The sequence below is a fragment of the Vulpes vulpes genome, chromosome 3 (assembly GCF_048418805.1).
Source record: "Vulpes vulpes isolate BD-2025 chromosome 3, VulVul3, whole genome shotgun sequence".
Lineage (NCBI taxonomy): Eukaryota > Metazoa > Chordata > Mammalia > Carnivora > Canidae > Vulpes > Vulpes vulpes.
This window is the reverse complement of record NC_132782.1, coordinates 30,943,604-30,965,014: the sequence shown is the minus strand read 5'-3', so window position 1 is coordinate 30,965,014 and position 21,411 is coordinate 30,943,604. Positions and strand designations below refer to the sequence as shown.

At 43.9% G+C, this 21,411-nt stretch overlaps 1 protein-coding gene across 20 annotated transcripts in view; it reads right to left on the bottom strand.

Moving 5' to 3' along the window:
- Positions 1-21,411, bottom strand: part of GULP1 (GULP PTB domain containing engulfment adaptor 1) — a 219,999-nt gene that overhangs the window by 123,733 nt on the left and 74,855 nt on the right. For 13 of the 20 annotated variants that reach the window (XM_072752138.1, XM_072752140.1, XM_072752129.1 and 10 more), the window contains exon 2: positions 17,697-17,825. The gene's annotated coding sequence lies outside the window, so the exon portion shown is untranslated. Of the gene's footprint in view, positions 1-6,600; positions 6,709-17,690; positions 17,826-21,411 lie in introns of all 20 variants that reach the window. The other 7 variants (XM_072752130.1, XM_072752144.1, XM_072752136.1 and 4 more) reach the window with 3 other exon arrangements.

Genomic DNA, 21,411 nt, shown 5'->3' with positions numbered 1-21,411 from the left:
GGATCTTGACGTTTCCTGAGGTAGACAAAGACTATTTTACAAGCACTCAAAACTTTCTCAGAAACAGAAATTATAATTTTTTTTTCAAAACCCCAATTTTCGCCATTGTGATCTGGCATTTACTTAAGAAAGAATAAAGCCTACCAGACTTTAAAAACAAATGTTCAAATATATTTACCCAACTATATCTGATTAAATGCAGTAAGCGTTCTGTGTGCTTTTTGTTCACTTTTCAATCGAATACTGTATATTCGAGCGCTTGCTATCCTGTGGCTTGTCTTCATAAAGGGCAAACCCTGTCTCTGAATCATCACTGTCAGTCTCCCTCCTTCAGGATGTAGGACACAAAGCCCACAAATTGATGTAGGTGAATTAAAGTGGCGAGTGATGCCAATTTTCTGATTGTCAGGCCATCTCCTCCATCACAAGACTAAAAAGCGCCAGATTGTTAAGAACTGAAAGGACACACCAATTGGGTCCTGAGAGTGTCGAGCCTTGTGATTTGTTGTAATCAATCTGAGATAAGCTTAGGCTCTTGTCCTTGTGCTTCATTTATTCCAGTCACCTTAGCTAACCTCCGGTTGGCATTTCATTTTTTTAAAAAACAGCCTCCTGGGTCTATGATTTAAATACCACAGAGTTCACTCATATTAGAATACACAATTCAACGTTTGTTTTTTAGAATATTTACAAAATTGTGCAACCATTATCATAATCTAATTATAGAACGTTTCCATCACCTCAAAAGGGGCCTCTTACCGCCAACCAAAGGAAAAATAGAAGAAAAAGGGGAAAGAGAGGGAAAGGGGAAGGGGAAGAAGAAGGGAAGAATAAAGGGAGGAAAGATGCACAGAAAGAGTTTCGTCTTTTTTTTCTTTTTTTTTTTTAAGATTTTATTTATTTATTCATGAGACACACAGAGAGAGGCAGAGACACAGGCAGAGGGAGAAGCAGGTTCCATGCAGGGAACCGGATGCGGGACTCGATCCTGGGACCCTGGGGTTATGACCTGGGCTGATGGCAGGTACTCAACCATTGAGCCACCTGGGCGTCCCAAATGAATTTCATCTTTCTTTTTTTTTTTTTTTTAAGATTTTATTTATTCATGAGAGACACAGAGAGAGAGAGATAGGCAGAGGCAGAGGGAGGAGCAGGCTCTATGCAGGGAGCCCGACATGGGACTCGGTCCCAAGACTCCAGGATCAGGCCCTGGGCTGAAGGCGGTGCTCAACCACTGAGCCACCCGGGCTTCCCAATGAGTTTAATCTTAAAGAGGAAAGCAATGCTTGCAAAACAAAACAGAAAATTCTGGAAAGATACAGTAATACATATATTCACTCATTCATTCATGCATTCATTCATTCATTTGAGAGACAGTGAGGAGGAGGAGGAGGAGGAAGGGCGGAGGGGGAGGGAGAGAGTCCCACGCAGCCTCCATGCTAAGCAAGAAGCCCAATGGAGGCTCCACATCCCAATGCCAAGAGCACAACCTGAGCTGAAGTCGAGAGTCCGTGGCCTAACCTACTGAGCTACCCAGGCGCCCCTGCAATACAAATTCTAAAGTATTATTTCCCACGTTACTCTAAATGATTTACTTTCCTGCCTTTTCCATTATCAATTATTATTCATTATTAAGTAGTCACAGAATAGATAAAAGATTCCTACAAAAATTTTTTTTTTTACAAAAAAGGACTCTGTGAATCAACAATGTTCCTGTAACGGCCCCGGGGCATCTTGTTTAGTGTCAACGTTCTGCAAAACCATGGAAATGCCTCTGAACCGGAGGGGCTGGGCTCTTGTGAAAGAAGACACGGACCGGCCTCCAGCAAACGGGCATCACTTGAGCTCTCGTGCATCCCAGGCGTCTACACCTTTCCCAAGGGCATGTCCCACACCCATCTGTGCCTTCCTTCTGCAAATGCACACACCTCGTCCTCTGGTTTGCTCCACACTCACAGCCGATGGGGACGCGTGTTATAACATTTCATCCAGAGTCACGGTTCTTTGATATTTGCTAGGACAGAAGAGTAAGGGTCACACTCTACAAATTACCATGGGATCCTTGAGAGCGGTCAATGTTCAGGAATTTCCGTAAAGCTTTCCAGCATTTGGCCGACAATTCACAGACACGTATATACAGCCCTATAGTCCTTGGGGATAGAGTCGCCTTATTACGGAGATGAAACAGATTTTAGAATGATTGAGCATCATTCTAGCGAGCCCGGAGACACAGAAACTGTTGTAGCCTCCACGCTATAATCTGGAGAAGAAAAAAAAAAAAGTCCCCCAAATGTGCCCTCTACGCTTATTAATTTCCTTAGATTCATCGTTTATCAGAGGCTCCAAAGGACCACATGGAGAAAATTCCCAGGACCACTGTAGTCTATCGCAAGGAATTTCAGTTATTTGTAAAGTAATTCTGGGGCTGCAAAATGAAACGAGTGAACTTTCCCTAAGTTCTTAAATACTGTTAAAAGTCATCCTTAGACACTGTAATCCAAGACTTATCCCACTGCTCATACATTTGCTCTTGGTGCAATATTATTCCGTAAAACTAAACATCATAGTTTGTTACAAAGGACCTGAAAGAGGCCCTTGAACACCACCCATTCACTGTTCGGGTCCTGTTCCTAATTATAAGACAGCCGTGCAAATTAACTCCACTTAAGAAATTGTGAATTACTCTAATCATATGCGGTTTGTTTTTTCGAAAAGACCGGAACTATTTCTGTCATTTGTGTGATTAAAAAAATCTACATGGACTCAAAAACACAGAAATTGAAATCACCTTCCCGTCAGAAATATGATTTTAGAATAGCACAAAATTAGAAGCCCCTGACATATCATAAAAAGCCTTTTAATGATTAATAGCGTTGAGTTCTCGGAGGAATTGCCAAGCTACCGACATAGTTAGCCTTTCAAGCCTCAGCGTTCTTTTGAACGCTCCGAGAGGGCAAGCATCTTCTCTTTGGAATCCTTCATGCAGCTCTTGCTAAACGGAGCTCTAAAAAACGCACAAATTATTAGTTTTCCCATGAAGACTGGTGGAATGTCATGATTTAGAATAAGTGCCTCCCGGCTAGAGTCATACTCATGAGTCCTAAAAATGATTTGTCTAATGCTTACATGGCTGCAGCCAATATTTCAATTAAAAATGTATATTCATGCAGCTTCTTGGCAAAGAAAATGACAAAGATTTGAGTAGACCTAAAAAAAGCTGGTCACCAAGTAGAAGCATATAAAGACCAATCTGGGGATCCCTGGGTGGCTCAGCGGATAGCACCTGCCTTCAGCCCAGGGCGTGACCCCGAGGTCCTGGGATCGAGTCCCCCATCGGGCTCCCAGCATGGAGCCTGCTTCTCCCTCCGCCTGTGTCTCTGCCTCTCTCTCTATCTCTCTATGTCTATCATGAATAAATAAATAAAATTAATTAATTAATTAATTAAATAAATAAATGAATCTTTAAAAAAAAAAAAGACCAATCAATTCAATCAGAAAACATGAACACAGTATTTACTTACTGTATTTAATGCATTAAAATAAATTTCACTTACATAATAAACGAAAATCATATAAATGACCCATTTATGTAACACCACTTACCCCCACAGGGTTATCTTGACACTTGGTCCTAATTAGCGCCTACGGTGACCGCATAGATTTTTAAACTACGCATTTCTCTCACTTTCAAAGTCGACATTTCAAAGTCCGAAGCATACCTAAAAGGGATCGACGTGAGTCTCTCAAAAAATAGCCCATCTTTGAAAGTAGCGACGAGGTTTCTTTCCTTCCCCGTGAAGCAGGCTCTGTGCCAGGATGGAGCCCGACACGGGGCCTGAACTCACGACCCTGGGATCAAGGCCTGAGCCTGCGTGCTCCGAGGTGCGCTCCTGGGCCATGGGGCTCCAGCTCTTGATTTCAGCCCCAGTCATGATCTCGGGATCGTCCGTGATCTCGGGGCTGCGAGCCCAAGTCCAGCCGGAGCAGGGCTCCACGCTCAGCAGGGAGTTCGCTTCTCTCCGTCTCCCCCTCCCTCTGCCCTGCCGCCCCCTTTAAAGCAAGGAAATCTTTACAAAGGAGACATTTACTGCAAACTCCTGCTGCTGATGACACCGCATTGCACGCGTGAACACGACGGGATTAGGGTGCGCGGCCTGGTGTTGCCAACACGCTCCCAGGACACACGGACGTCGGGGAAAAGGTGACTGCACAGAGAATGAGAAATGCTCGAAGGGGAGTGCCCTGCGGCATGTTCCAGGGGAGCTCGGGGCGGAGGGGCCGTGCCTAAGGGAGCGATGTTCGTGCCTAAGGGAGCGATGTTCGAGCTGCAGCTTGAGACACAGAGCGGGGTCTACGGGGAGGAAGGGACGCGGTGTCCGGGTGGAAGGTGGCAGGGGGGACCTGAACGCGGGCCAGCAGGGGTCAAGCGCAGACCAGACGGACGGAGGCGCAGTAGATGCAACGGACGGAGGTGAGGCCCTGAGGAAGCCCGTCAGGCCCGGCAAGCCCACCTGGGCCAGCGACCCAACGGGCCAGACGCGCTGGGTGTGCACGTGGACGGGCCTGTCGCCATCGCGGGCTCATGGCGGACACGCAGGCAGGAGCCGGAAGCCTGGGGCTCCAGCTCGGGCGACACACGGTGACATTGCAACCTGGGGCAGGGTTCAGCGTCCTCCGAAAGCAAGGGCAGGAGGCAGGCAAGCGCGGGGCAGGGTCAGGGTGCCAGCGGCAGGGGGACGTCCACGTGGAGCCGGAGGACGGTCGGGCTCCGGGAAGCCAGCGCCGCCCTTCCAGCAAGGAACAGATCCCCTACCCGGCCAGCTGCAGGCTCAGAGCCCGTGTTAAATCAGTCACTGTGGGGGGCTCAAGCCTCCCCCGAACACCACTGGTGCTGGGATCCCGCCCAACAGCTCACAGCGACCGGGGAACGTTGGGGGCTCCCGATTAAATGAGGGATGGGAGCAGCCCAGGGGGCCCTGCCGTTTAGCACCTGCCTCGGCCCGGGTCGTGACCCCGGTCCCGGGACCGAGTCCCACGTCGGGCTCCCTGCATGGAGCCTGCTTCTCCCTCCGCCTGTGTCTCTGCCTCTCCCTCTCTCTCTCTCTGCCTCTCATGAATAAATAAATAAAATGTTTTAAAAAATTAATAAAATAAACGTGGAATGGGGCTGATCGCCAGTAAAAGGGGGGAACTGTTATAAAATATCTGTTAAAGATGAAAAGGAATCCTATTTAATTAGGTTTTGCCAAATCGTTAAAAAATCTGGGACGCCCGGGTGGCTCCGTGGGTTAGCGTCTGCCTTCAGCCCAGGACGTGACCCCGGGGTCCTGGGATTGGGTCCCCCATCAGGCTCCCTGCATGGAGCCTCCTTCTCCGTCTGCCTGTGTCTCTGCCTCCCTCTCTCTGTGTCTCATGAATAAATAAATAAAATCTAAATAAATAAACAAACAAACTGTGGGTCATTACACCATTTGAAATTCCAATCTTCCCTACAATTTTAGCACTGAAACACTTGGCCACCTTATCATATAAAAATTAAATACTATGATTTTTTAAAAGGATTATACCAAATAGAATTTTTTAAAAAAGAGCCTTTTCAAAAAGTGACTTGTTTTAAAACTGTGATAATAACCTTCGTCCTCCACCTCCATTCCCAATGGTTAAGAGTCTCTCGCGTGTCAACTGTACAGCGGACTCTCAGGCCGAAGCACTGCTCATTACGCTGTGACGTGGCTACAGTGTCACCGAGGCCCGGGCCAGGCTCCCACGCAGCTGACGTCACTGGCCTGTGGGTCCAGGCGAACCCCCCAACCCACGCAGTTGACACCAGCTGGTCCTCAGCCCCGGCGCTCGGAGGGGCAGTGGGAGCCAGGGTCCCCTCGCTGTCCTTGGGTCACCTCGTGGGCCCATCGGTGCCCCGATGCCACGTCCTTGGGCTCCGCATGCCCAGGGCACCCCCAGCCCTGTGCCACCCCGGCCAGGCAGCTCGCTCATCCCAACACCAGGCTCCTGTGGGCCTGGAACCTGCCATTGGTGACAAGGGAGCCCCCTGGGGTCACCACCCCCCAACCGCCCTCCACCGTGCAAGGCTTAAGCTGCGGTTTCAAATCCGATAGACCGAAACTGACTCTGAGTCCTTTCCCCCAAATTTCTCATACTTTTTGGCTTCCTGGGGGTTCTCTATTTTCCAGCACAGTTCTGGGCTGAATTATAGTCATTATTTGTTCTATCCAGGAATTTGAGGCTGTTGTAAGTAGGCTATTACTACGTGTGCGAGGCTTATCATAAGGAACACAAAATCTATAATTTTCTCCCCAAAATATAATCTAATGTCAAGTATAAGTGTACATGATAAAACGGGGTATCAAATGCTCTTTTAATAATCTCATTACTGGGGATCCCTGGATGACTCAGCGGTTTAGTGCCTCCCTTTGGCCCAGGGCGTGACCCCGGGGTCCCGGGATCGAGTCCCGCGTCAGGCTCCCTGCAGGGAACCTGCTTCTCCCTCTGCCTGTGTCTCTGCCGCTCTCTCGTGTCTCTCATGAATAAATAAACAAAATCTTTAAAAAAAAAAATAGTCTCATTACTCTGAAAACTCACCGTGCTGCCCGCACTGGTGCTGACGCAGGGCACAGAAGTGTCTCGGGCGCTGTTTTCATGCTCTCTACTAAAGGGGGTCTCCTCGGAATCTCTTTGTAACGACACATGCTAGAAAACATGCAAGTAAAACTATAAAACTGAGTATGAGGTAGAAGAACAGGGTTAAGGGACTTGAAATGGAGGAAGGATGAGGAGGGTGGGAGGTAGAGAAGCGTGGGGGACGATGAGATCGGCCCGGCCGGCGTGGAGCTGAAGGCCGGGCTGTCTCACAAGGCGACAGGGGAGCACTGACGAGGCGGTTTGATAGTTTTGGGTTAAAATACGTCCTCTTACGTTAACCCACGTCTTCTTCTTGCGGTAGAGTGGGTAAAATAGAGTCCACGTGGGCTCCAACCCCATCTCTGCCCGGTGACCTTGGCGGATTCCCGTTACCTCTTTGGGCCTGAGGCTTCCCATCTGTACCCTGAGTTCTTTACCTAAAAATATCCACGTGAGGATTAGACGTGCTCCGTAGTATAGACAGCCGGGCACACCCCGCACACCCCGCACACCCCGTAAGACGGCGAGTACTGGCCATTATTACTAAAATGATCAACGCTGCTAAGGAGCCTGTGGCAGATTTTTGATGACTCAGGAGTTTAGAAAACTCCACTTAAGAATGGGGGAAAAAAAAGAAAAGGCCTATGAATTCCAAGCAGACATATTGCCGGTTGGAATCCCCGGTCTACAGTATTAACCGGGTCAAATTTTCCATAGGACAAATCCTCTAAAATATTCCTTGGTGGGTAAATAATAAAATAAAATAAAATAAAATAAAATAAAATAAAATAAAATAAAATAAAATAAAATAAAATAAAATAAAATAAAATAAATAAAATAAAATTAAATAAAATAAATAAAATAAAATAAAAAAATAAAAAAATTAAAAAAATAAAAAATTAAAATAAAATAAAATAAATAAAATAAAATAAAATAATAAAATAAAATAAAATATTCTTGGGAGAATCTAACTATATAATATAAAAAATCAAAACTTGCTTTGAACAAGTCAAAATCCTACTGAAATAAATGAAATATAAGCTCATATTCCTTTTCTATCATAATTATTATCTGTATCTTCTTATAAAATAATTAACCAAGAAACTTATCTCTAGTATATCTATTACTAAGCATATTCAAAACTATTTTTAAAAATAGTTAAAAGAGGACCTACTTAAATTATAGCCATTAACAAGTCAAAGTATAACTGAATTTTGAACTGTCCTTCAAAAGCGAAATTTTTATATTTCATCCCGGGTTAGAATTAGCAAACAAGTTTATTGATGAGTCAAGGCAAACAGTGCTATTTAAGCAATTGTCGAAATTTGAAAGGAAAGAATACTTCCCCCACAAATGTCAAATAATTTTCCTTTCTGTGGGTACCAGCCAGCATTCAGCCTTTTATTAAAATTATTATGTGGCATTAATTACCCTGTGTTATCTCTCAGTAACTCCAAAAAAAAGTAAATAGCCTGAAGATGGCTTTGAGAGTTTTAATTGCATCTTCCTATCATCCGGGATGTGTTAATGGAGCAGTTGTTTAATATCCCGAAACTGGGTGGGGAAAAAAAAGAACACGCAAAAACGTTCTGTTCTCGCAGCACGACCTTCGGGGATAATAAAGTAGATTTAATATTAAAGCTCTAACTTTGCATTCCAGAAATCTAAATACCACTCCAGTCTTACAGAAATTAGTAAAATCTGCACAGAAATGTTGTCTAATCATCTTACATAAGGTAACCTGGGATTACTGGCAACAACTTACATAAAAGAATCTATTTCTACGTTTTGTTAAAATTGCTCTTCACTCATACGGTTTTCAAAATTAAGTGAAAAATGCTTCCCTTGTGCATTTTTTTCCTACTTTTTGTTCAAAAGTAGTAATTTTTCCCCTGATTTATCCAATGGCTACTCAACCAAGCTGAGGATATACAACAATCCACATCCCCATATATATTTCAAGGTATTTTATGAAATACCTGGCTCGGGGCTGGAATTCTTTACTTACTCACAACTCTTCTTCCTCCTAAAGTCAAAAGATACCCAATCCTTGAAATCACCTACTTATGTTTAGAAATACTGCCTTATAAGAATTCTATTTCGGGTGCTAAAATATACCTAAAGAACATATTTTTTCCCGATTATAAAAGCCGTGTATTATACTTTAATTCATTAGACGCACTATACTTTAAAAATAAGTTAAAAGTAAAAAAAACGAAAAAAAATTAAAATTCACCCAGAAGGAGCCACTGCTAGCATTGAAACCCACTGGAGTATTTCATATTAATGCCCACCATTTGCTTTGACGTGGATGGACCTGGAGGGTATGATGCCGAGTGAAATAAGTCAATCAGAGAAGGACAAACATTATATGGTCTCGTTCATTTGGGGAATATAAGAATTACTGAAAGGGAACAAAGGGAAAGGAGAGAAAATGAGTGAAAATCTCAGAGAGGGTGACAAAGCATGGGAGACACCTAACTGGGAAATGAACAAGGGGTAGTGGAAAGGGCGGGGGGTGGGGGTGACTGGGTGACGGGCACTGACGGGGGGCACTTGGCGGGATAGCACTGTTATGCTATATGTCGCAAACTGAACTCCAATAAAAAAATTAAAAAAAAAAAGAACGAAAAATAATAAAGGTCGCCAGGCCGTGTTGAGATCTTGCTGTAGAGACAGCTGCGTGTCCCAGTCTTGTTCTTTTCACTTTGGTTCTGTTCGCATTTTGTAACGGGTTTTTCCTACGCCGCTGGATATCCCTTTATAACTGGAGTGTAACTGAGTATTCTATTAGTTGTGGGGGTGCAACCTAGCGACTGGACGTACGTTATGGGAAGCTCACCGCGGCGGTGAGCGCAGCCACCATCTGTCACCATACACTCATTTCAATATATTGCCTCTATGCCCTGCCCCGTCTTTATATCCTTGTGGCTTCTTTCTTTATAACTGGAAGCCTGGATTTCTTGATCCCCTTCACTTATTCTGCCCCGGACCCACATCCCCTCCCCTCCAGCAACCACCAGTTAATTCTCTCTGTCTATCCCTCCGGTCCTATTTTGTTTTGTTTGTTCATTTAACGCCTTCTTAGATTCCACCTACAAATGAAAGCATAAGGTAATTTGTCTTTCTCTGTCTTACTTCACTTAACACCCTCCAGGTCCATCCATGTTGCAACAAGTGGCACATAAATATTATTTCTAAATGTCACTATTTCACTGTGCCTAATATCCCTTTGTTGGACATAGGAATGATATTTTTTTTTTCAGATAACTCAACAAAGTCAGGTACCATTTATGTGCTCGTATTTCCTTACTCCGCGGCACCTCTCCCGTGTAGAAAATTGCTTCTTGAACGTACTCATTGAGAAGCGCTACGGCATCAAAACTGAAAATATACAGACTGAATCCATCATTTGTTCCCAAGTCTCCGTCTGCCTTCCTGTCCCTCTCCGTCTGCCTCTCTCTCCATCACATTTCCAATCTCAGCACCTACAGCCGTCACCCGTAGTCTTCGGACGTGAGCACCCTGGGCCATCATATTTGGTTCCTATTACCATCCTTTGTCTACAATCCACACGAAAGCAATTCCACGTTTCGAGACACCAGGAGTACATTTACTTTCCTTCGTCCCTACCAGCTTCTCCTTCACCAAGCCTATTATTTCAGACCCACATGACTGCACAGTCACCCAGCTAGCTCTCCTTCCCCCAGCATCGCTAGAATATTCTGCGTCTCTACACCACACCCCCAAAGTGGTCTCCGTAGAACAGACATGTGACGCGGTGGCTCACCTGCTTCACACCCTCGGACGGTGCCAACTGCAGCAGGAGAACGTCAGATTCCTCACGTTCTCCCTCTTTGTGTGTCCCATTAACTCCCTCGCCATCACCGCTCCTGTCCACACCTTATCCGGCCCTGGGTAATTTTCACTCCAGCTGTCCTGAACTGCTTTGAGTTCTAATGAACGATGCTTTTTCATAAATGCTTGCAGGGTCCCCCGTACGTCCCATTCCTCCAGACTGAACAGTCACCCTTAGGTTAGGCATTGTGTCCTTTCAGTGACCCTCTCTAGCGCACCCCAAGTACAGGCTCAGGGACCTGTACCCTCCTATGGTAGGTGAGGCAGCAGGTCTACAAATTCATGTTCACTCGGAACTTCAGCATTGACCTTATTTGGAAATAGGATCTTTACAGATGTAATCAGAAATGAAATCATTCTGGATTTAAGATGGACCCTGAATCCAATGACTGGAACATTTGTGAGAAGCAGAGAGAAGAGGACACAGACAGGGACACCTCGTGAAAGCCATGCAGAGAAGATGGAGCCAGAACATAGTCATGCGGCAACGAGTCGAGGAAGCTTCTAGAAGGAACAAAGAAGCATCTTCCTCCAGACTCTTTGGAGGCACCTTGATCTCCGACTTCTGGGCTCTAGGGTTTCTGTTGGTTTAAGCTGCCCAGTTTGTGGCTCTTTGTTATGGGAGCCCTAGGAAACCCGCCTCTTATCTTACAATTATTACAATATATGAATTGCTGTATTTCGGTTCTCTCTGGACCAACTCCTTCAAAGTTTCAGGTTCACTGCTAAGTACAGCAATCGACATAAGACAGGCAATTAATAAACATGCGTAAAAGAGAATGACTTTTTCATAATAGTAGGTTTCTACTGAAACCTGAGCAACTCTATTATTTAATCTATGTTCATTTTCCCTGCAAAATCTTTATTATTTGAGATACTGCTGCTGTTGGAGTTTGCTGGCTTTCAAACGACGGTTCTGAAGAAGGGCTTTAGCGAACATCTACTGCTTTTACTGCCCCATATTCAGTCCCCATCCTGGTCTCAAAACTTGGAAGTGCCTTTTGGGAACTTATCCTCTCAGCAAGTACAGTCTGCAGAGAACTGCCCATCAAGGGCCCGGGGTGCCGGCAGAGGGCAAACAATTCTGAGCCAGTCACGCAGGCCCTTTGTGCAGGCGGGCGAAGAGCACCACGCAGGACGGGCCGCGGGCGCTCCACGGGGACCCTCTGGCCACGGCCCGGGCAGTTCTGGCTCCGCTCTGAGCTGACAACTGTCCGTCCGGCTCAGTACCCTCTGACTCGGCCAACGGACTCCCAGCCCTTCAGCGGGCTGCCCTTTATGGCTCAAGGAATCCAGAACCAGTTTCCGTTCCTTGCAATCTGGGAACAGTAAGGAACAGTAATCCCCAGGAGACACCCCTCCCCCTCCGGGGATGCGGTCACCGCACAGCGCTGGCTGCGGGCATGGGTCGACGTCCCATCAGAAAGTCCGGGCGAGGCCGTCGAGCCACCTACCTGGTGGCCCGTACCACCTGAGCTTCGTGACTTGCCAACTTCGGTCCCTCAGGCATTTCCATTTCTTCACACACGGCACGTATTAGAGGGAATCCTAATCTCCCTCACTTATTTTCATCTTTACGTATAAGAATTATCCTTCTAAAAAATGCTTCTTATTTTTCACTGAACTAGATTTTCTCAAAGCAAATCATGCTCTAAAAAGCAAATTAAAACATTTTATAAAGAATGTTACCTCTAAATAAGGACAGGCTTTGGTATAATACGTGACACCCTTAAAACAGGAATCATTAGTTTGCATTAAAAGGCCCATAGTTTACCACTTTGCAGCATACAGACCAACATCTCTGATAAAGAATCGCTTTGCTAGCTTTCGCTATTTCATTCAAATAGCAATTAATTTATAAGGAAGTCATTCATTCCGATTATGATTACATAAATGTACAGAGCATTTTTCCCCTTAAACCTCATGATTAAGTGAAAACTAATGTCATTAAAGATTAATTTGAAAATCATTAATTGTTGGAGGAGTGTCACGTACATATATTGATACGCTGAACATAAATTTTAAACGTGCAGCCAAAGGTCAGTGGCAGCAAAAGGGTTTTCTTCAGTTTTTTCAATGGCTTAAAGGTTATTTTCTTTTGTATTCAAGTTCTGATAAAGCATAATGCATTTCCTGAAAAGGATCTGAAATAGCTCTCCACTGAAGGACCTCCCCAGAGACTCTTCAGACAAAGTGCTCTCCTCTTATTACAACAGAAAAGGGCAAAAGAAATTATACTTCTTGCTCCTTTCTGCTACTTTCTTCATGTTGCGTTACATTTCTGTCATCTTCATTCTGCTCCTCTCATCTTGAGTGGCTACACGTCGCTCCTCACGCTCTCCGCCTGGTAGACCGCAATGTCCATGACGAGGCCGCTCTTTATACTCCGAAAACCTAGAAACTACGTTATGCTCACCGTGGAGTCTTAGCCTCATTTGTGATCCCAAACACTAACCTTTCCCTTTCTGTCCCACAGGCTTGACTTTCTACTTCCGCACATTTACAGGGAACAGGTGTGAGCCTTCACCTACCCCTACGTTTCCCAGTCTTCCTGCATGATTAGTCCACCGTTTCCCTTTCTCTTTCATTTGTTCCCATCTTAGGCTAATCTGTAAATTTAGCCATTTTATTGATGTCAGGCCTCTTCTGTCTTCAACTGTCTTCAACAACATTAGTTGACAACAGATGAAAACCTGTTCTGGCCTAGTCATGATATCAGACATTCCGCTAGTTGCAAAAACAAACAAACACCTATTTCATTAGGGGAGAAAGAGAACACGAGACAAAGGCAAGCAAAAATACAAGAACACAATATATTTGGAGAATTTTATGAAATTTTATTGATCTATACTAAGGAATGATTAAAGATGAAGCTTGAATCTTATAAAGTCAAGATTCAGATCACAAGGATCTTCTATTTCCTGAGAATGTTACATAAAGGGAGCAGCATAATCCTATTTGGGTTTTCAAAAGCCTCTTTGCAGGGAAAGGTTTGAAGGGGGAAAGCTCAGAAACAGTCTGACAGCTTCGCAGCTATTCAGCTAGTTTAGAAAAAATAATAGAAGCCAGTAATCAGTGGAAGAGATTGCAGAGAAGGAGATAAATGAGAAAAATTTAAGGAATGGGATGAAAAAGACTGGCTAACCAACTCCAGGTAATGCATATTAATACAAAAAGGATTCAGATTGACTCTAAGTTTTCCAATTTGACTATTGAAATGGATAACAACAACAACAACAAAAAGAAATGGATAACAAACGATCAGAGGGTTAGGATTCTAATCAGACAGGATTTCAAAGAATGTGGGATGAACTGTTGAAGTGGGTCCATCTCCACAGGTACACCAAGCAAATGGAAGGATCTAGAAGTCTGATGGGACAGGGGCCTCTGAGCCGCCTCCTGACACTGATGCCCTTCCCCAATCCCCCGCCCTGAATGTGGGCAGGACCTACGACTCACTTCTAAAGTACTGGACTCCGGAAGTAGTACTTTAGTAGTTTCCTATGGCTATTACAACGAATAACCACAACCTGGGTGACGTAAAACAACAGAAATTTATTGTGCCATAGTTTCGGAGGCCAGAACTGGAATCAAGGTGGGTCAGGAAGGCTACACTGCTCATAGGAGTTCACAGGGAGAGTCTGTGCCTTGCCTCTTCCAGTCTCTGGTGGCTCCCGGTGGTACTACCTGACTTGTGGCGGCATCACGCCAGCCCTGCCTCTGTCTTCACGGGGTTTTCTCCTCTCCTAAGGCCACACGTCAGTAGATTATTACGGCTCATCTAGCTAATAATCCTTGTTTGCACTCAAGATCCTTAGTTTAAGTGCATCTTCGAAGACTCTTTCCAAATGTCACATTCACAGGTACCACAGGTTAGGACTTGATGTATGTTTCTGGGGGGCCATCACTCAACTCACTACACGTGGAATGACGCTTCCTACATTCGGTTATGAAGGAATGTTGTTTCCACGGTCATGCTCACTTGTGCTCTCTCTTGGATTGCTTGTCTAGTTTTCACATCACGAGGCAGCCCTATACAGAGGCCCCCCCATGGCGGAGTCTGGAAGTGGACTCTTCAGCCCCAGCTGAGCTCTGCAATGACCAGCTCCAGCTGACAGCATGACAGCAGCATCATGACAGACCTGGGGCCTGAGGCACCACTGCGCCCGGGAACTATGAGCTAATGCGTAAGGATTGTTTTAAGCTGCTAGGTCTTAAAAAAAAAATTAAAAAAAAAATAAGCTGCTAGGTCTTGAAGAGATTTATCATCCAGCAGTAGAAAACTAATACGGAGTTCACCAAAATGTCAAGGCTAGCTAGGTCAACAATAATTAACACAAACCACAGAAATGATTCAATTTATCATTTAAGAAATATTTATGGAGTATCCTCCATAAAACTAACATTGTGGTGGGTTTTATTTAGATCTAAGTCTATATCTGTAATGATAAGTGAGGAGCCCGTCCTCAAGAATCGTAGAGTCTCCAGGAACAAAAGGCAAGACCACGATGCATGGTATGACGCAGGAATGTAAACTGGGTAAAGGAATACAGCACGCAGAGTAAGGATCTGATCCAGGTCCCAGAAGTCAGAAAAGACTTCCTAGAGAAGCTGAATTCTTAAATTCCACAAACTGACCGACCTAGCACTAGATACCATCAATGTTCCCTTCCTTTCAACAATGCAAAATTTAAGACACCCCCACGTAGTAAGGACACTTTTCCTGTCCGTTCCACTAAGGGCCCTATAATAAATTTAGCTAACCTTTTAGGGCAAGAACATAAATCCATTCCCACCACTGGAAAGGCTGGAGCTAAATTATATATACAGTGGTTATTAAACTTTACATCATATTTCATGTTTTATTTGGTGTAACTTGTTTTTTACCCTTATTGTACATTTACTTTCATTTTAAGGAAACTCAAATCACTTTAAGTAATAAATAAATGAATCTTCAATTGTATGTAAGGAATTGCAATGGAAGCTATAAACAAAAAACAAAACAAAACAAAAAAGTGAGAGAGGACAGAAAAATCCCCAGTGTCCGAAACCAAACCTATAATTTTACCAACAAAAACATCTCACTTTTCCCATATTTCCCCCATTTTTGTTGATTCCATCAACATGCCCTTCTTGCCTCCCCTTAACCTCCCAGCACTTAAGCACTGCCTTGGTTTTTATGGACATTACTCTCAGGCTAGATAAAATTTCTACTGCTTCTTGCTTGAATTCTTCCAACATCTAGAAACATTGCTTCCTAGGTAACCTTCATCAGACTTGATGTCTTTGGGAAAATCCCATCAGTTGATAATCTAGCAGCTGCATCTCCACATAATTACCAACTAGTCTGTTGAAAAATGTGATTCAATTAGGGGCACCTGGGTGGCTCAGTTAAGGGCCTGCCTTTGGCTCAGGTCATGGTCTCAAGGTCCTGAGATCCGGCTCTGTGATGGGCTCTCTGCTCAGCGGGGAGTCTGCTTCTCCCTCTCCCTCTGCCCCCCACCCCCATGTCCTGTGCTCTGTCTCTCTTTCTCTCTCTCTCTCCAATAAATAAATGAAACCATTTTACAAACTATGAGCCAAGCGTCACACTATCATGGTGTACTGTATTCATTGGCTGGTCCTGCAGGTCTCATCCCCTGCACTACGAGCTCCTGGGGAATGGAGATTATGTCTTCATCTTTTTTCTACAGTTGCTCAAGTTCCTCAAGTACCTGGCAAATAGCAGATATTTAACAAATGCTGATGAAAAGGGAAGGAAAAGCCTAGGAATCATTCTCCTTCCTTTGGGTTTGCTCTCCCTGCACCAGTCTAACGCACACGTCACTTCTGATTCAAGCTCCTTAAAAGACTGCATGGACCACCTCATTCCCCTGCAATTGTTCCTTCATCACACATGGCGAAACATAAACGCCAAAGGACAGAAATCCAAATACGCAACGTACGGCCCATCACCCTGCGGTACCCACCTAATCTTCCCTATTTCCTGACCACCTGCCTCTCTTTCTCAGCTGTGTATCTGCTCCACCTCAGCCTCCAGTTAGAAGAGCGCCTGCCACACTTGTACCTACTCTAAAAAGTGCAACTCAACCGGTCTCTCATCCGTGAGCTGTTCTTGGCACCCAGCACGTTCTACTTTTACCTAAGGAACTGAAATACGTTTCTCGTCTTGCCCCATTTTACTGAAAATTAAAAGGGGTAAGAAAATACTTCTAGACCTTCCTGCTCTTAATGTCCTCCACCACCACCAATAATAATCAAACCATCATAGTGCTTAGGCTTATTTCAATGATAAACTTTCAATAAATACTAATTGAGTACAATATATTTGCTATCATTTATAAAGAATGTATTTTTAAACAGTGTAGAAAGACCACGCATATACATGTGCTTTTGTGCTTAGTTATGTAAGGGATATACTGGCTGAATATATGGGAGTAGAAGATGCTATTGCTTACAAGTAAAATTTAAAATATTAATTTTGAATTTTTTCTTCAACATAAACCAGTTTTTGTTTGGGAATTTCTTTGAATGAAAACGTGTTAAGTCCTAGATCAACAAACACTTTCAAAAACGGTTAATGAAGACTGTAACTCATTACTACTTTCTGGAGATAAGTTCATAAATAATACAAAGCCTTTGGAATAGCATAGCCATTGAGCCAGTGATGCTAATTTTACTAACTCTACCAATGCGAAATAAGTGATGTACATACCAACTTATCTATAAAGATATTACCTGAATAATAAACACAATCTAAGCAATATTTTAAAATCATTTGTCCATATAAACAGATACAAAGAAAAATATAAGACATTAATTCGTATTCTCAAAATAAAATAGATTTGTTAGGAAAATAAAGAAATTCAACAAAGAATACATTTCCCAGCTTTGTTTAAAGAGGAAAACCAACAAAACGTTAACCGATATAGAACAAAATGAACAAAATGATGACGACCCTGAGGTCAAGCAAGAGTCGGGCACTTAACCGACTGAGCCACTCAGGCCACCCCTAAGAAGTTATTTTTAGAAAAACAGGCTAATTTGTGATTTTAATTTTATTTTGCTTTTATGTATTTTATCATATTCTGCAATGAAACTAACTTTTTAAATATTTAGTACAAAATAAAAGCATCGTTTACAGTCTCCAATGTTCTTTCAAAAGGGTGGGAAGTATGTAGGCAGCCACTTACCCTTACCTGGGAGTGCTCAGACACCGCTGAAAGAACACGCGGGTGCTTGACCTCGGATGGCTTCAATCATACAGTTGCCATCTGAGTCCTTCGATCACTTTCTCTCCCATGTGTAGCAGAGGAAATCACGTACGACTGAAAATAAAATTAAAATTGGCTTCAGTGGAGTCAACCAATAATCACGGGTTAAGTCTATTTCAATTCAGGGCTCGTGACACATATTCTAAAATTCTAATTACCTTTCTTGTGAAAGTCCAAGAAAGTCACCTGACAGAAAAGCCAATAGCAAAGCATGTAATTGTTTTGAAAAGACAGAGTCGCAGGTGGCCAGACAAGGTCAGCTACCAACATCGCTGGTAGTCAGTTAAGTGCTCGGGCCCTGGCATTCCGGGGAAGGCCCGCAGCTGGTGGACGGCCCCTCCCCGCTTATCGGCTAATTAACCAACCAACTGCACCGTCTGCCCCGATGAAGAAGATGGAACAGGATTTTAGAAAGCGCTGATCTGGGATCCCTGGGTGGCACAGCAGTTTGGCGCCTGCCTTTGGCCCAGGGCGCGATCCTGGAGACCCGGGATCGAATCCCACGTCGGGCTCCCGGTGCATGGAGCCTGCTTCTCCCTCTGCCTGTGTCTCTGCCTCTCTCTCTCTCTCTCTCTCTCTCTGACTCTCATAAATAAAAAAAAAAAAAAAGAAAGCGCTGATCTATTTAGACTCTCGTTCCACGTCCACTGCCACGGAGAAGCATTTAGGGAGCTCATCCTTCTATTCACTCTCATGCTCGCTGAGAACAAACGCAGCAGCTGATCAAGATTCTCACATCTTTATTCCGACAGGGGAAAGGAAAGAGTCTTTCCAGACGCAACACAAATTATGCCTTCCTTCAATTTGGTCATTTCCAACGTACCTCTGATATAAATTTCAAATATTAGCAAAAATATTCACAGGGTAGTATCTCCTCTTGCCAAACCTGCTGTTCTGTTTTGCTTTGGCAAAAATACGAAAGCATAGCTCGCTCTTTTGTTCGACTTCCCTCCAGAGCTTTGATACCGGCCGTTGGTAAAGCAAGATCTCTATTTTTTGACTTTCTCAAAGAAGAGACTAAAGACAGACATCAAATATTTTATTTCTGCCCCTTTGTATCTAAGCCATCTAAATATTCTCAACACTACCTTTTCCCCCTTAGCCACCATTTTCTTTAGAAGTCCACCTATTTGTTCACACCATTTCCGTTCATTTTCTTTTTTTTCTTAAAGATTTTATTTATTTATTCATGAGAGACGAGAGAGAGAGAGAGAGAGAGAGAGAGAGGCAGAGACACAGGCCGAGGGAGAAGCAGGCTCCATGCAGGGAGCCCGACACGGGACTCGATCCCGGGACCCCGGGGTCACGATCTGAGCCGAAGGCAGGGAAAGTGCTGAGCCACCCAGGGATCCCTCCTATTCATTTTCTAACATTAGAAAGACAAGAAAGGGTCTTAGTTTGAGTGGCCCCAGGGGCAAACTCTAAGGTAATAATTCAAGTAAATAGGTCTGCTTGGGAGATGCTGAAGGAAAGGGTTTTTAGATCATCAACAACATCTACCACAACAGACAAGGACTGTAAAATTAGAATTAAAATATGAGCATGGAAAATAAAATAAAATAAAATAATAAAATAAACAAAATAAAATAATAAAATAAAATATAAAATAAAAATAAAATATAAAACAATAAACAAAATAAAATAAATAAAATAAAATAAAAAATAAAAATAAAATATGAGCATGGTATATCTTAAGTCCAAGAATGGATATTTTATGATTTTAGTGAAAACAAGTCTATCAGCCCAGTGATGCTATGATTTAGTAAAATCACATGGTTCTCCCTTCGCGGTTACTGAGTCTTCACTCTACACATGATACGGTTCATTCTCTCTTCCCCCAAAACGTAAAGGCCCCATCACCACGTATCTGCAGCTGCAGAACTCAAACAGGACACGGTGAAAGGTAACCAGGACACTACGCCATGGTTTCCAAAGTGACTTAACTGGATCATTTTTGTTTTTTTGTCTTGGGGAGAAGGGAAAAAAGGGGGAGAGAAAATTAGTTCTTTTTTAGCATGATGATAATTTCTCTATTTATTTTGTGCAAATGTTGATCATAGGAAAGAAATCATCCAAGATAACTTAAGTAACCAGACTGTTCACAAAAACCCCATTCCAAAATATTATAGGAAACTGAATATTTTCTGTAAAGCGGTTAATTCAACTTAACAGCCCCACAGTTTGTGTTTCTGTCTCAGATTGACTGAAATCCAGGCTTGCTGTGGGAATGTTTTCAGCCTGGAATACTTTATGTAATGTCACAGAATAAAGAAGAGCGCTAAATTACCCACATCGAAAAACCAGAATGCACTTGTGCCTGCTTCTGTCTTCCTCCTTGCAAGAAAATGACACGTTCTCCGAAGTGGATCTATGTTCCGTGCCTGAGACCATTAGATTTGTGCACATACAGAGCATTTTCAAATATTCTTGCAAAAAAATGAGAGTCGTTCTTTTGAGTATATGTATATTGTAAAGTATAAAATCTTGCTTCCAATGTGAATGTCTCTTAAAATTTCAATATGAACGCAATACACTCGATTTCGTATTATTTTGCCACCACCAATTACATATTGACGTGAAATCTGAAGATGTATACGAAATTACGTGAAGCCAACCGCTTCTTTACCAGAACCATCATTTCCCCCCTCCAAACCAGTATTAGTTTAAGAGACTGCATTTATTGACACTGAAATATGACCAGCTGCTTCCATTTGTTAATGCAGATAGTATCTTTAAATATTTCATACATAGTAAAACCAACGAAAACCAACAAGCCAGGCGAAGATGTATTTCCACTTGTCATCAAATGAAATAGAAACCAGTATTACCAGGATCTTAAAACTGTTCCCAAGTCATTTTGCTCCCTATGCTTCTTTTTTATATCTAGCCCCAAGAATTCAGTGATATCTCGAACTAAGTTACAAAATGTCGCAAAAAACAGTTTTCCTAGATCTTCATCTTTTTTTTATTCCGTCTGGGCATCTAAATTCAAAATATACAAGATCAGATCCTCGGGCCTGTGATTTTCCTTTTTTTCCTTTTTCCCCCCTTTGTCCTGTGATTTTAATTAAGTAAATGCTACAAGGTTTGTTCTAATTAGTCAAGCTGAAACCTGGCATTAGGAGTCCCTCATTCCGCTTACCCATCGTCATGGAGTTAAATCAGAATAACTTTAATTCTACTTGGTGCCCACGCCGCCGCCTGGTTTCTTCCCCGGCTCCGCGCTCCCCAGCCCAGGACCCCGTGGCATCGACTGGACCAGTCCACGGGCAGCCGGGTGACTCCTGGACGAGACCGAGGTGGGCCAGTGGGCATCGGCCCCCAAGTCCACGGCCTGGGGACCTTTCCTGGCTGCCGTCTAATCGGTCACTGTGGCCTGGTACCCAGGACAGGACATGCTGCCGGGAGGCCACATGGAGACACGGGGCCACCCTTTCCCACCCTGTCCGCTCACCGGGCCCGCACTGCAGGGGTGCAGAGCCGGAGGGTGATCCTGAAGCAGCAGCACCCCGAGCGCACCTGGCACCCCGGGTGGGGCATGGGGGGAAGGTCCACACCCTCCTCCATGAGGGCCAGCGGGGGTGGGGGGAGCTGTGCGGGCGGCAGGGGCACGAGCCAAGGACCAGGGCCCAGGGACGAA